Consider the following 15,736-nt stretch of genomic DNA (forward strand, 5'->3'; position numbering starts at 1 on the left):
CTTTGCCTTGTGCTCCTTCTTTAATGCTTCTGCCCTATTTCTGTCTGCAGATGCAATGGTTGATTGGCACTTGCAATGCTGGCAGAGGCTTAGAGAACTCCTTCACATATGTGTGCAATGCTGGACACCTGGACGAAGGCCAAATGCTGCTTCAACATCTTGGCAATGGCCTTCTGAAGATGGTATGTTGAACCAGTTTTTGTGTAAAGTCTAGACAGAGAATACTCTGCCTAATTGCTAAAAACTCAGAGTAGTATAGAAAGACATGAGAGGGTGGACTAACTTTAAACTATGTGCCCAGTCCATCTCTTCCTCCCAGTAGTTCACTGTTTACTGCTAAAAACTACACTGTCTTATAGAGATTTAAGCTTAGGAAAGTTTGTGGGTTTGGTGCCTAAAGTGTAGTATAAGCTATACTTAATGCATTAATTGAAATTTAAATTGGAGATTTACCTTTTTAACAAAAGTCTTTGACTTCTTTTGAAATCAAGTGGTTGGAATTTGCAGTTATGTGCACTTGTATCTTTGAATGTAGACAGCATGATTATATATGTGAGCAGATGACAAAAATTTAGACATTCATCTCAAAATGCAACCTCAGTACAGTATTTTGTAATCATTAAAAAAAATAATATCCTAATCAGGCTTTATGTATTGATGCTGTTATTTGTATGTTTGGCTTTCAGCACCTTTTCTTGTAGTTATACTTAAAGGAGGTAAAATTGTTTGTTTGAAAACATATAGATGAATTTCTTTCTAGCTGCTCTGTTTAGTAGTCTATAAGAACTGTTTCTACCTGCCCTTCCAACCACCTCTCATCTCAAAAGAATATGTTTAGTTTTTCTGTAGTGTCAAAATCTGAGTTGTCTCAACTCACCCATCTGTGAGGAATATGTGAGGTATTTCTGTATTGTTATGACCATGATGCTTAACAGAAACGATCAAGTGGATGAAAGACTTATTTGGCTCATACTTTCAGAGTTTTGGTCCAGCATCTTGGGTTGGGTCTACTGGAGTAGCAGCTTAGTTTGTGGCTGCAAAATGATGTCTATGGAAGTCTGCTCAAATCAACACCCAGAAGTCTGGCTTAAAGACATAACTTCCCAAGGTCCACTCTTAGTGATACACCCCACATCCTAAATGTTCAACAGTCTCCAAAAATACTGGGAAATAGCCATTCAAACTACTAGTCTGTGGAAGACATTTCAGATTCAAACCAAAACAAGCAATTAGTAGGGCATGTCTAGAATTTGCCCACTTCTTAACAAGCATCACTCAGTATTCATCCACCATCTTTTGGCTGGCTACATTAATCCTTCTTAAGCTCTTTGCCCACCTCTGCTCTACATATCTTTCTAAAATACATTTTGATGTGTGAGTACATGCTGAGGGTACTTGTGCACACATATTTGCTGGTATGTAAGGCTGAAGGATAACCTATTCTTCAGGAGGTGATGCCCACTAAACAAAAAGAAAAAGAAAAAGTATGTGCAAGCTTGTGTGTATGTACAAGCGAATATGTGCCACAGTGCATGTGTAGGAAGATATAAGGTGTTGGTCTTGATCTTTTTACCTTGTCTGAAACAGAATCTCTTTGTTGATGCATAAGTCAGATTATCAGGTCGAAGTGTTTCTTGGGATTCATCTATCTCTGGGGATTTGAACTCGACTCTGCAAGCTTGCATGGCAAACACTTTATCCACTATCTCCCCAGTATCCCTACCCAGACCTTTTACCATCTGATCTCTTATTACCCTCTGACCTCATTTTCCACCATTTTTTCCCAGAAACCTCGGTTGTAGTCAAGATATTCCTCCTAGTTCAGAATTGCCTTGGTCCCTTGCTCATGTAGCTTCCTATAGCTGCCATCAGCCTTCTCTCGGTGTTTTCTTGGCTTTTTCTTTGTCTCTTTTTTAGGTTTCTGCCCAAACATTACTTTCTTAGAGAGGTCCTCACACTGCCCTTCATAAACTAGAATTCTCTCCCACCTCCAAGTCCCTATTCTTTATTCTGTTTTATCCCATAAACTATATCATCTAAAATATGGCATTTATTTGATCTTTAATACTTAAAATAGTTATCACAGAGTAATTATTGAATGACTATGTTTTGAAAAAATTACTCTTTGGGCCAAAACTACAATGGGCATTGGAAAACTGAGTCTTTATTTAGCTGTGTTGATATATCTGCTTTTTCAGATACTTTACTCTTCATAATCTCAAATTCAAGAATTAAAACACAATAGATAATTTTTATGGACCCAGTATGTTCCTGTTGAACCACTCTGCTAATATGTATGTGTGTGTGTGTATATATATGAATGCTTAGGTATGCATATAATACATATATGTATATATTTGTTTACTATTAAATAGAGTTATGCTACTTGGTTTGATAATGTTTTCCCCCAAGAGCCACAAACTACTTAACAAAAACCTCAGAGGAAGACAAGGAAATTTCCCTTCAAGTTGTTAGAGCAGTCTAAAAAAATCTCCAAAAAAAAATAGGCTACTGCTGTTTCTCTTGTATGCTCCACAGAACCTTTGGGGATTGAATGTACTTTTCACAGGTGTTGCATATGAGATGTCCTGTATATCAGACGTTCACATTATGATACATTACAATGGCTAAGATCAAAAACTCAAAGGACAGCAGATATAGAGAAAGATGAACCCTCCCTCCATTGCTGGTGGGATTGCAAACTGGTACAACCACTCTGGAAATCAAGCTTGCAGTTCCTCAGAAAACTGGAAATAGATTTACCTGAAGACCCAGCTATACCACTCCTGGGCATATAACCCCAAAATTAAAAAAAAAAAACCTTTAATTAAAAACCTTCACATCAATAATACCTGTCATCCAACTATTGGTTCTGTTATAGTTTTATTCATCTACATGACCCAAGTGGGTGAGTAGTCATTTCTCCTTTGTGTATGTACACAGATATCTCTCTCTCCTTCCCACATTATTGCTTTCCTCATAATACTGAGCTAAATAGTCATTTTCCATATTCTGAGAAAGAAAACAAAGTCATCCTAACTGAAAGTGAAGATACAACTTGTTTTCTATCATGGGTTTAGGGTATCTTTCATTTAGAAATGGAGAAGAGTACAGAGGTCTTGATATAGTCTCCTGAAACCTTTCTCTCCTGTTCATCCTTCCAAGCATTGTGTTACTCCTATCTATCTCACAGTCTAGGGCTGTCCTGTTGGTCTTTCCTGTGTTATTACTTAGGATCCAATTCATCTCAGTTATACTATTTATATCATATTGTAATTTCCCATCTGGAAGGGCTCTCGGCAGGATCTGTTCATGGCTATCCTCTTTTGCCAGGGTACACAGAGAACTGAGAATTGGACCTGTATCTAACTAGCCCTATAAATTTTCTTAATGAATAGACAAATGAATGAATGTCTCCCTGGACAGAGTATTTGGCACTGCTGACCTACTGAGCATGTCTCTCTTGGGTGAAATTATCTTCCACATATTATAAAAATGTATCTTTATCTTGGTTAAATCTCCCAACAGAATCCCATTAAGAATTTTGAAGTTAAACCACTTTTTAGAATAACATGGATCAGGCTGGGGTGTAGCTGAATAATAGAACGTGTGCCTTGTATCATACAGCAGGAACACACAGACATACACATGCATGTATATATGCACACACATACAAATACAATTATGAATAATCTGGGTGGGAGGAAAATATATAGATAGGTAGGTAGATAGATAGATAGATAGATAGATAGATAGATAGATAGATAGATAGAGATGGTACATACTGTAATAGTTTTAGTGTAATTGGCAACCATAGGTCCATCGGGAGTAGCATTATTAGGAGATGTGACCTTGTTGGAGAAAGTATGGCACTGCAGAATCAGGCATTCAGGTCTTATATATGCTCAAACCACGCCCAGTGGAACAGCCTCCTCTAGTGGGATCTACTGCCTGAAAATCAAGATGTAGAACTCTTGGCTTTTCCAGGACCATGTTTGCCTGAATGCTTGCTGTCATAATAATAATGGACTGGACCTCTGAAATTTTAAGCCACCCCCACTTAAATGTTTTCCTTTATAAGAGTTGCCATGGTCATAGTGTTTCTTCATGGCAATGGAAACCCACACCCCACACATAATAGATATAGATACAGACATATAGATATAAAGATATGTAGATATAGATAAATATAGATATGTACAGAGAGATAGTCATCTATTCAAAGGCTGACCTTCTTGCTTTAGGAAAATACTCAAAGTATGCCATGTAGAATTCAATTCCATAGGACTTGGTTTAAAGGGTTCCAAGTACCTTTCATTTTGGAATATTGATATTCAGACAAGCCTTTAGAGGCTAAGTCATTCAGTAACGTACTTTAGTTTTTAAAGCCAAAATGTCCTCATGCTTCAGATCTTAGGAAGATTATTTGGCTCTATATGCTAACATCCTATTGGACTGGAATTCCGTGAAACATGGTTCAGAAAGCAAAGCTATATGCAAACAGAGGTCATAAATAGTATTAGAAGGTAGCAGTCCAATGGCAGTGATTCCTATGAAGTAACTGGCAGGGAAGCGGCAGTCAGACCCTGTATAAGGGTGAACCCTACTGCCAAAGACCTTAAGGTAGCCCTGGATAAGTGCAAGTGTTTATATAAGAAACTGATGGTCTTACCCAATGGCCTCTCAGGGACATGACTGAGGCACTTAGGAAAGTACAGTCTCTGGAATCTAGTGCTTTAATTTGCTTCTCAAACTGGAGGCTTGGATTAAATTTCAGGGCAGTATGGGTTTTTAAGTAGCTGAAAGTGCCTCCACTACTTAATGTATAGTATATATGGTGCCCTGCTATGTTTATTGAAAGACAAGGTATTAGTAGATGTTATATTTTATTCTCATTGCATATTTTAACTTTTATTTGCTGCATATAGACCAAGTCCTAATACTAACCTGTTTGTTTTCTCTCTCTCTCTCTCTCTCTCTCTCTCTCTCTCTCTCTCTCTCTCTCTCTCTCTCTCTCTCTCTNGAGAGAGAGAGAGAGAGAGAGAGAGAGAGAGAGAGAGATTATCACATACTGCTAGCCTGCTATAACAAACTCACACAAACTCAATACTTAAACAGTGATTTATCTTCAGTTCTGAAAACTAGAATTTAAAGTTTAAAATCAAGGTGCTAACAGGGTCACAGTCTGCCTGGGTTACAGCAAAATCTTTCCTCCTGTCTTCCCTTTCTTCTTAGTGACAATTGTCAATCAGTCTCTGATGTTTCCAGACTCATAGCTTTATACTCCAATCTCTGCCCTGTTACCATACAGCATCCTCCTTGTACACCTGTCTCTTTGTCTAGGTACCTGTTTTTATAAATATGGAAGTCATACTAGATAAAGATCTACCCTAACATGACGTCATATCTGCAATGTCTGTATTTCCGATAAGACCACATCTAAGGCATTATCATTTAAGACTCTTACATATCCCATTACTCTGTATGGTTTGCATGTGTGTATATGAATGAAAGATACATTATATAACACATTATCTTCACAAATTTGATTAGTTTCTCAGACACCGTTGCCGAGAATCTATCTTTGTGTATCTTTTGCTATACAAGATACACAAAGCCAAATCCAAATAAGCTTCATGTTGCTTACCATGTTCTTTTTGGTACAAGTCAATCACTTGTCTGCTCAGGCCTTTCCTTGTGCCTGATCTATTCACAGGACCCTGCCTCATGCTGGCATCCATAAAAAGCAATGATACTTTTAATTCTGAGTAATGTATTCTTCGTGACCTGACATTTCTTTATCATTTATACTTCAGACACACCCTTCCCATCATGAGCTAAGCATATTTCCTTCCAGGTTATTTGGCGAAGCTGGTCTGAGCTAATTTTATTACTGTTTTCATGGTGGGAGTCTAGCAGAGTGGCCTTTCTGAAAGCCAGGCTTTACTGACTTCTCCAGGTTCATAAATATTAATAATGTGTTCCTATGACTCTCTGTGCTAAAATGTTGTGACGGAGCTTATACAAGAAAAGCATTTTAGAATTGTACGTGGGTCTGAATGGGCAGGAAAATGGAGCTGGGACATTTGCAGGGAGCATCCGATCCCCTGGGCATTACTTTCTACAAAAAGGGACTGCTCCTCTTTGGATGCAGGTGCATCGCAGTGTGTTCCTTTTCTGTTGGCACTTTTTTTTTGGTTTTAGTTATTTTGTTCTTTAGAAAAAAAAAACAGTTACAACACAGAAAAAAGCAGAAAATCACTGTGAATGGGAGAGTTGAGGTTTGGGGCACTGAGCTTGCTTCAATCTTCTGATGAAAATTCCAGAAAAATATGGGTTCTGCTTTCTAAGAGACTCTGTGTCCAGACTATCATTCTTAAGGAATGAATCAAATCTTCTTAGTACCATCTCATAAAAAATTTAGTTAGCTATAAATGTTTAAGGCTGCTGCAGCTGAGATCATTTGCCTGGTGGGGGGAAAGAAACGAGGCTGTTTTGTGTTAAGTGTGTTTCCTCTTCTATTCTTTTCTACTTTAGATTACGCAAACTCCCCAAACTAGCTATGCCACTAAAGTATTTAAACAAGCAGACCAAATCCATGTAAGCAGTGAAGAGAGGTGTAACAGAGAGACTTTAATACAGCAAAGGAACATACCATACTGTTAATTTTGACCTTATAAAATTCATCCCATTTTAGAAGGTTAATTCCACTAGCAGCAGAAAATACTCCTCTTTTATTTCTGACAGGATGCATGCATCAAATAAGACTTCAGTTGCCTTGTGTGATTCGTAAGTGAAGAAGTTTCTTGGTTCAGCCTTGTGACAGAGCTAATAGTAAAATACAGAGGTGTGTTATATAAGTCTCAGTGTGAAGCCTGAGAATGATGAACGACGAAAGCTGACATGTTGAAAGTCAAGATGAGAACCGTAGATGTTATTCCAAGTGAGGGTCATTTTGAAAAAAATGGTTTATGATACTTAAAAATCTGAGGTTGTTTTGGGAGAAATGGGGGATGGGGGACATAAGAGAGAAGATTTGAGAAGCCTCTGCAGAAGGTCATGATTGAGCTATAGCAGCAGACATGGACAGATGGAAATGTTGAGATTCCAGCTGAGTGTAAAGGCAAGGAAAAGACCCAGAGGTGACCTCGAGGAGTCCACTGGAACAGATTGAAGATCAGTTGTGCCTGCAGAGGTGGGGATCTCGGAGAAGGAATGAACTTGGGAAGAATTTTCAACATTACTTCCTATTGTTTGTTCTTCCTCAACTCTACAGTTTTCCCCATTTTTCCTAAAACATTTCAGGCATGCCTCCATCTCTGGGCTTCCCCCTACCCCCACTTGCTCTTTCTTATACTTTCAAGTATCTTGTCTAAGTTATTCCCTGGAACCTGCTCTAAACTCCATCACAACTCTGCTTCGTGGTCATGTTCTCAGACAGGTCACCTCTGGTTCTACTAAAAATCTCGTTCCAGAACATTAGCTTCTATGGACATTCATTGTCTCTTTTTCTTGCCTTTGAAAAAAATCTATAGCAATATAATCCCTGTATAGAGATCATACATGGAACTTGCTTAGCATTTAAATTTCATTACCTATCAGAATTCCGTGCCAGTTATTCTGATACAAGCTAAAGCCATCTGGGAAGAAGGGAATCTCAGTTGAGAAAATGCATGTTCCAGATTGGCCTGTAGGCAAATCCATGGGGCATTTTCTTGATAAATGATTGAAATGGGAGGGCCTTGTTTAAAGATTGATGTGAAAGGACCTGATAATGATTGATGTAGCAGAGCCCAGCCCATTATGGGATCCCAGCCCATTAAGCCACTGCACTGCTTTGTGGAAGGTTGAGCATGCCATGAGGAACAAGCAAGTTGAGCATGCCATGAGGAACAAGCTAGCAATAGCATTCCTCTATGGTTTTAGCCTCCAGATTCCTGTCTTGAGCTCCTCCCCTGGCTCCCATCACAGAAGGACTATATAAAGTCCTTCGAGATGATAGAGAAACCCTTTCCCCTTCACGGTGCTTTGGGACATGCTTTTTATGATGGCAATAGAAAGCCAACAAGAACACCAGTTTCATTGTTGCCATAGCTCCAACACCATGTCTCCACTTCTGGGTATAGAATGATAGTGTTTTATGAAATCAATGTAAATAAGGAGGATTCATAAACAAGGGGAAACATAATGTGAAATAAGCAGCTATCGACAATTCCTTTAAGGTATTTTCTCACAGAAGATGAGTTCTACAGGAAATGTATTATAGACTTTTGACACTGGATTGAGGTCTCCTTTTCCTAAAATACTCTCAATCTTCACATAATGCATTAATTAGACTTCTGCTATGCCTGTAGTAAAGTATCTATGATAATCAGATTATAGAGAAGAAAGGCCTGTTTACTTGTTTATTATTTATTTTTTTCCTTTTTTTAATTTTAGACAGCTGTTTGGCATTATCACTTTGGACTTTTGGTGGCATTATGAAAATATGTGGAGAAAAATGCACATTCACTGCTAGTGGTCAGAAAGGACTAACCCTCACTTCATGTGAGAATTAATATCAGACACATACTGCCAAAGGCACTTAAGATTCTCACAAATCTCTGTGTCTTAAAAGTTTTCCTCACCTTCCAGAAGTGCCCAGACTAGGAACCAAACCGCTAACACTTAGGTACATGAGCAATGTGTAACCCCAACTATCAGTTTATTAGATAGATACAGATGTATACAAAGGTATAAAGGTAGATATGCAAGTATGTGTATAATTAAATTTATTATAAATTTTCCAGAAAGGCAAAGCATGCTTTTGCATATCTTTCCCAGTATTAGGCAAAATCAATTAAGGTTTATTAAAACCCTTGAATTCAAACCAACAAAAGGTCACTTACCAACTTTCCTATTGTATTGTTATTTTTTCACTATACTACACCAGCATTCTTTAGTCATAGATAGTTACAGTTCTACATATTTCCATTTAAAGTACATTTTTAAAACTATAACCCCATATCTGTTTACTTTGTTTATATTAACTTTCAGGTGTTCAAAATGGCTTTACCAAAACTTGCATTCTTCCTCCTTATTTTCCATAAAAATAAACATTTCCATAGAAAGAAAGATAATTTTCTTTTATGGTATATAGATTCAAGTTTGGAGCCTCTCTTCTCATTGCAATATTATAAAATAACTCAGTTCTCATAATTTTGGTTATTTTTCAAGATTTATTTATTTATTTATTTATTTATTATATGTAAGCACATTGTAGCTGTCTTCAGACACCCCAGAAGAGGGCAGAGGGCATCAGATCTCATTACAGATGGTTGTGAGCCACTATGTGGTGGGATTTGAACTCGGGACCTTCAGAAGAGCAGTCAGTGCCCTTAACCACTGAGCTATCTCTCCAGCCCCCATAATTTTGTTTTTAATTTGATTCCTTAATCCATTTATGTCTTATATAATGTGAAAGATAAGAATCTCTAATTTACTTAGTCAACAAACTGATTTGAATTACATCTTTCAAATTCTTAAATACATACATATATGTATATACATGCAAATAGACATAACCATGTACTATCCCTAGATAATGTGAAATTTGATCATTAAAAATCTAAATGTATATTCACATAGATCAGTAATAGTGCAAGAATATTATTCTTGGAGGGACCTTCTCAAGAAATTTTGACTACATTGCCCTTAGCCTTGTCTGGCTACCCCAGACACACAAAGGATGAAGCTTTATAAACTCAAACACTACCTATACTATATAGGAACTCTTTCTAGAGACAAATAATCTAACTTATAGAGAGTCAGATTTTTTTCTAGGCAACTGACTTGTCTTTTATTCTAGGGAAACTGAACTAGCTCAGCTTTTCAGTCAGAATCAGAATAGTTTCAATAATGAGCCTTTAATCCCAGCACTCAGATAATGATCAGGACATCAAACATTTTTGTAGTAATTTCAAGATTTCTCTTTACTTTAAAATATCTCATTCTATTTCTCCTAAATTCCTCAATTATGTTACTCATTTATATGATAGATATTCAGATAGATTGTCTTAAATATATTTTAGAAAATGTGGGACATCAATAAAGTGAACTCTAGAAAAGTAAAATGATTTTTTCCCCTCGGTTTTAGTATTAGGAAAGACCAAGATTTCCAGACACAGCTGTGCTCAGCAAAATCCCACTTATGTGCAGTGGGATATGGAGAGAGGAAAATCTTGCTGTATGTAATCTCATAAAATCACCAGTCATTTTTCAGTGGTATATGTCTGTGATGCTACTCGGTCCCATAGCAATTTGCTTTCCTTCCAAACTGCACTTTCTTTTGTAGTTGCCCAAGCCCATAAACTGCAAGCACATTACATTGCTTCTGAAGGAGGAAATGCAATGTGCTTATCTCTAACATGACTATCTTGCCAAGTAGCACAAAATGGGAGGTGAGACTTTGTTTTCAGATTAATCTCTGACCCTTTCCTCTTTACCTCCACAGTCTAACATCATTTCTCTGCCGAAAGGAAATCACTGCTTGAGCATAGGTTTGTTGAACATCATCAGCTACATGTGTCTCTTTGCAAAAATAAGTATGCACATGTACAAATATACAGTGCTCCTTCATAAAATGAAAACATTACTATCTTGAAACTGAAATCCCACTCTAGATGATCTTCTAAATCAATGATAGAATGTGGAATAAAAATAAAACTACAAAACAAGCTCTCATCACTATCACTTGCTTACCAGATCACTCTAATACTAAGTCCTAGAAACACAATACAAAGGCTTTGAAATAGCACTTTTCTGAACACAGTGCTTTTATGAAATAAGCATCAGAAATAAAACTCAGTCAGGATATACTGGTGAAATATCAGTACTGAATGTTCAGGGCATCTAACTCTAACATTATGTATAATAATTTGTGATCAACCCTAAAGTCCATGACTTATGAAAATGTCTAACTTCCATGAGAATCTGAGCTGAATGCTTAGTACACACTGCACACTTCAGTGAATTCCTCACCTAATCAACAGTATTCACCTGCCAGATTCATCGACATCCAACTTTGTTCTTTCTACTTATCACTGTGTTGGTATTACTCTGCAGAAATGTTCCCTAAAAACTACTAATAGGTTTTGTTTTGCTTTGCTTTGCTTTGCTTTGCTTTGCTTTGCTTTGCTTTGCTTTGCTTTGCTTTGCTTTGCTTTGCTTTGCTTTGCTTTGATTTGATTTGATTTGCTTTGATTTGATTTGATTTGATTTTTTGAGACTGGGTTTCTTTGTGTAGTCCTGGATGTCCTAGAACAAAATTTACAAAACCAGGCTGGACTTGAACTTCTAGCGATCCACCTGCCTCTGCCTCCCAAGTGCTGGGATTAAAGGCCTGTAACCCCATTGCCCAGCTAAAACGACTAATACTTAAGAAAAAAGGAAAAAGTTAAACATGATGTGACAAAGAAACTATTTTATATTATCAATGATTGCCATATTACATATTACTTGAAGAGTCTGTGCTGGCTAGTCTCATAGTAACTCAACATAAGCTAGAGTTATCTGAAAAGAGGGAACCTCAACTGAGAAAATGCCTCCATAAGATCCAGCTATAAGACATTTTCTTAATTGGTAATTGATAGAAGAAGATTCAGCCCAGTGTTGGTTGCTCCATCCTGAGGCTGGTGATCCTGGTTTCTATAATAAAGCAGACTGAAGAAGATATGGGAAATAAACCAGTAAGCAGCATCCTCTGTGACCTCTGTATCAGCTTCTGCCTCCAGGTTCCTGCCCTGCTTAAGTTCCTCACGGCTTTCCATGATGAACAGCAATATGAACACATATGATAAACTCTCTCCTACTCAGCTTGATCATGGTGTTTTCTTACAGCAATAGAAATCTTAACTAAGACAGACTCTAAAAGAATAAATGTGTTTTGCCTTGTATTAAAGTTTAAGAGCTTTGAGAAGGAAAATATATCATTGGAAATTACAAGAGGGCAGGGAAATCATCCTCTTAACTGAAAAGCTTAGGTATAGTATTTGTATCTATAGACTACACAACCTGGAGGTGTATTCATGTGTTTGATTTCAGAAGAACAGAATCTTTGTTTTTAAGAATCCTGGATGTCTCACAACACTGTAAGAAGTTAAAAGGTCACCAGTAGTGTTTCCCTACAACACCAGCACTCAGAAAGCTGGGGCAGCATTCAAGACCTTCCTAGGACTTTAACAAGGCTCTGTCTCAAAGTATATAAACAGAAAAAAGGGGGAGGGAATTAGACGAGACAGCAAAACTGTCTGGAAGACATGTAATTAAGAAAGTCCAGGCCAAGCAAAATAAGAAGAATGAATAGAAGGCATAACTGAACTATCCTGAAATTTCTGAAATTCCCTCCCCCTCTCTCTCCTTCTGTTTGTCTCTCTCTACTCTCTATTTTCTCCCCATCCCTCCCCTGTCTCTGTCTCTTTCTGTCTCCCTGTCTCATTCCCTTTCCCTCTTCCCCCTCCCCCTTGCCTCCCTCTCCCTCTCCCCTCTCTCTCCCTCTCTCCCTTCCCCTCTCATTTCCTCTCTTTCTCTCTGGGGAATTATGTTTTGTTTCTTCTTTGCCTCCCACTCATTGTGCCCCTCTTATTCACATTGTTAGCACCTGATACACTGAGCATTCAATACAGGTTTTAGAAACAGATCAGTACTCCTCAATTACCCTTCAGTGCACATATTTCCTCCCAGTGGATCCTTAGACTCAATCATGAAGCACCTATTCTTGTGGATCCTGATATCCAAAACACCTTCAGAGCCATCATGTCTGCTGCCAACACCTCATAGCTAGATGCTCTCTGAGCACTCCTCTCTATCAAGGTGTTTCCTTCACTCTTCTTTACCTTGTCTTGGGGCAGCAAAACTACCATGGAGTGATAAGGGTCAGAGAACCAACTTCCCTCCTTGCTTCATATCAGAACTTTCTAGGGCAGAATACCTCCGGGGGTCCTTGGAATCAGCCTGCAAAGTGATCTTCTGCCAGCTTCACCTCCTCTGTGAACATGCTTTGCCATCTGCTCCTGCAGTAGTGTCTCCACAACACTCCCAAACAATCTCTTACCTCCTACTTAGTATTATCTGCCTCTCAAATCCTGTATTGCTCAACTTAATCCAATAAATAGTAGTAGAATGTCATAAAATTACATGTGTGTGTTCCCCATACTTCATACTAGATATATTACAGTCAAACTACCTAAGTTATATGCCAAAAAAAAAAAAAAGGCTTAAAACAAAAAGGTAACTATCATTGTCAATTCCCTTAACCAGTATAATTTCTAACTGCATTTGTTTTAATTCTTATCCTTATACCCACAGGTAAGCATGGCTGTCACCCCTCATTAAAGCAGCATTTTTTGCAACAGATGGAGAGTATTATAGAGAGCAGCAAGTGGTCCAAATGCAGAGAGTGAGTGAATATGGGACCAGTTCCAACTGATACATCTATAATATGATCCCTATGCCTTAGACTCAGGGAAATTGTGGAAGTAGTAGTGGAAAACTTAGAAGAGCCAAAGGACCAGGATACTGGCTGTGAAATAGTCTCTGCCAGACATCTGAACCCTTGAAATATCAATAGTATAGCTGCCTAAACAAGACCTACATGATGATAATAGCAGTTGGCATGCCGACAACCTGATAAGGTATTCAATCCCAGTGGTGGACCCTAAGCACATTGTGCTTATTTGAATAAGAATAGCCCAAATTGACTCATGTATTTGGATACTTGGTTCCCAGTTGGAACTGCTTGGGAACTATTAGAAGGTGTGGTTTTGTTGAAGGAGCCATGTTATCGGAGGGTAGGCTTTGAGGGTTCAAAAGCCCAGCTAGCTAGCTTTCTATGCCTTGTATATTTTTAAAAAAATTTTTTATTAGATATTTTCTTTATATACATTTCAAATGCTATCCCGAAAGTTTCCTATACCTTCCTCCCGCCCTGCTCCCCTACCCACCCACTCCTGCTTCTTGGCCCTGGCATTCCCCTCTACTGGGGCATATCAAGTTTGCAATACCAAGGGGCCTCTCTTTCCAGTGATGGCCAACTAGGCCATCTTCTGCTACATATGTAGCTAGAGACACGAGCTCTGGGGGTACTGGTTAGTTCATATTGTTGTTCCACCTATAGGGTTGCAGACTCCTTCAGCTCCTTGGGTGCTTTCTCTAGATTTTGTCTCAAGATGTGGCCCTCTCAGCTGCTGCTCCAGTGACCTGCCTGCCTGCCTGTCTGTTGCTATGCTCCCTTACATAATGGTCTTACTCTCTGTAACTGCAAGCCCCCAATAAAGGTTTTCTTTTTATAATACCTTGATCAAGATGATTTATTACAGCAATAGAAAAGTAACTAAGACAGAAATTGGAACCAGGAAATGAATTGTTGGTGTGACAGGCCTGATCATACTGGTTTGTTTTGGTGATTGTTTATTGGTTTGGTTTGGTTTGGTTTGGTTTTTAAGAGCTGTGGAAGACTTTGGGACTTTGGATTAGGAAGGTGGTTGAATACTATAAATGAATCTTTTAAAACTTATTATTCATTTATATTACATCCTAATCACACACAGACCCCAGTTCCAGCCTTTTCCCAGAGATGCCCCATGTCAATTTTCATTCCCTCTACCAGCCCTCTCCCCACCTCCCTATACCTGATCTCTACCCCTGTTCCCTTCCCCCTGCCCCCTCTTACCTAGTCCCCCCACCCCTATAAACTTCCAGTGTCTATTCTAATTTTCCTTCTGACTGAGATTCAAGCATCCTCCTTTGGGCCATACTAGTTACTTAGCTTCTTTGAGTCTGTGGATTGTAGCATGGTTATATTGTACTTTATGACTAATATCCACTGATAAGTGAGTACATACAATGTGTCTTTTTGGATCTGGGGGTTACCTCACTCAGGATGATATTTTCTAGTTCCATCCATTTGCTTGAAAATTTCATGATGTCCTTGTTTTTAATAGCTGTGAATAGTATTCTACATTTTCATTATCTATTCTTTGATTGAGGGACATCTGGATTATCTCCAGTTTCTAGATATTGCTGCTATGAAGATAGTTGATCAAGTATCCTTATGGTATGGTAGAGCATCTTGTGGGTATATGCCCAGGTCTAAATCATCTCGGTCTTAATGTAAAAGTAGTCCCAATTTTCTGAGAAGCCACCAAATTTATTTAAAGATTGATTGTACAAGTTTTCAATCCCACCAGCAATGGAAGAGTGTTCCTTTCTTCACATCCTTATCAGCATGTACTGTCACTTGAGTTTTTTATCTTAACCATTCTGACTGGTATGAGAATCAGAGTCATTTTGATTTGCATTTTCCTGATGCCTAAGAACTTTGAACATTTCTTTAAGTGTTTCTTAGCCATTTAAGAGTCCTCTGTTAAGAATTCTCCATTTAATTCTGTACCCCATTTTTAATTGTGTTATTTGGATTGTTAGTGCCTAACTTCTTGACTTCTTTATAAGTTTTGGACATTAGCCCTCTGTTGGATGAAGGGTGAGTGAAGATCTTTTCCCACTCTGTAAGCTGCTGTTTTGTCCTATTGACAGTGTCATTTGCCTTACAGAAGCTTTTTCAGTTTCATGAGGTCCCATGTATCAGTTGTTGATCTTAGTGCCTGAGCTGTTGGTGTTCTATTCAGGAAGTTGTCTCCGGTGCCCATGCATTCAAGGTTATTCCCCATTTTCTCTTGTATTAGATTTAGTGTATTCAAGT

The sequence above is a fragment of the Mus caroli genome, chromosome 8 (assembly GCF_900094665.2).
Source record: "Mus caroli chromosome 8, CAROLI_EIJ_v1.1, whole genome shotgun sequence".
NCBI classification, from domain to species: Eukaryota; Metazoa; Chordata; class Mammalia; order Rodentia; family Muridae; genus Mus; species Mus caroli.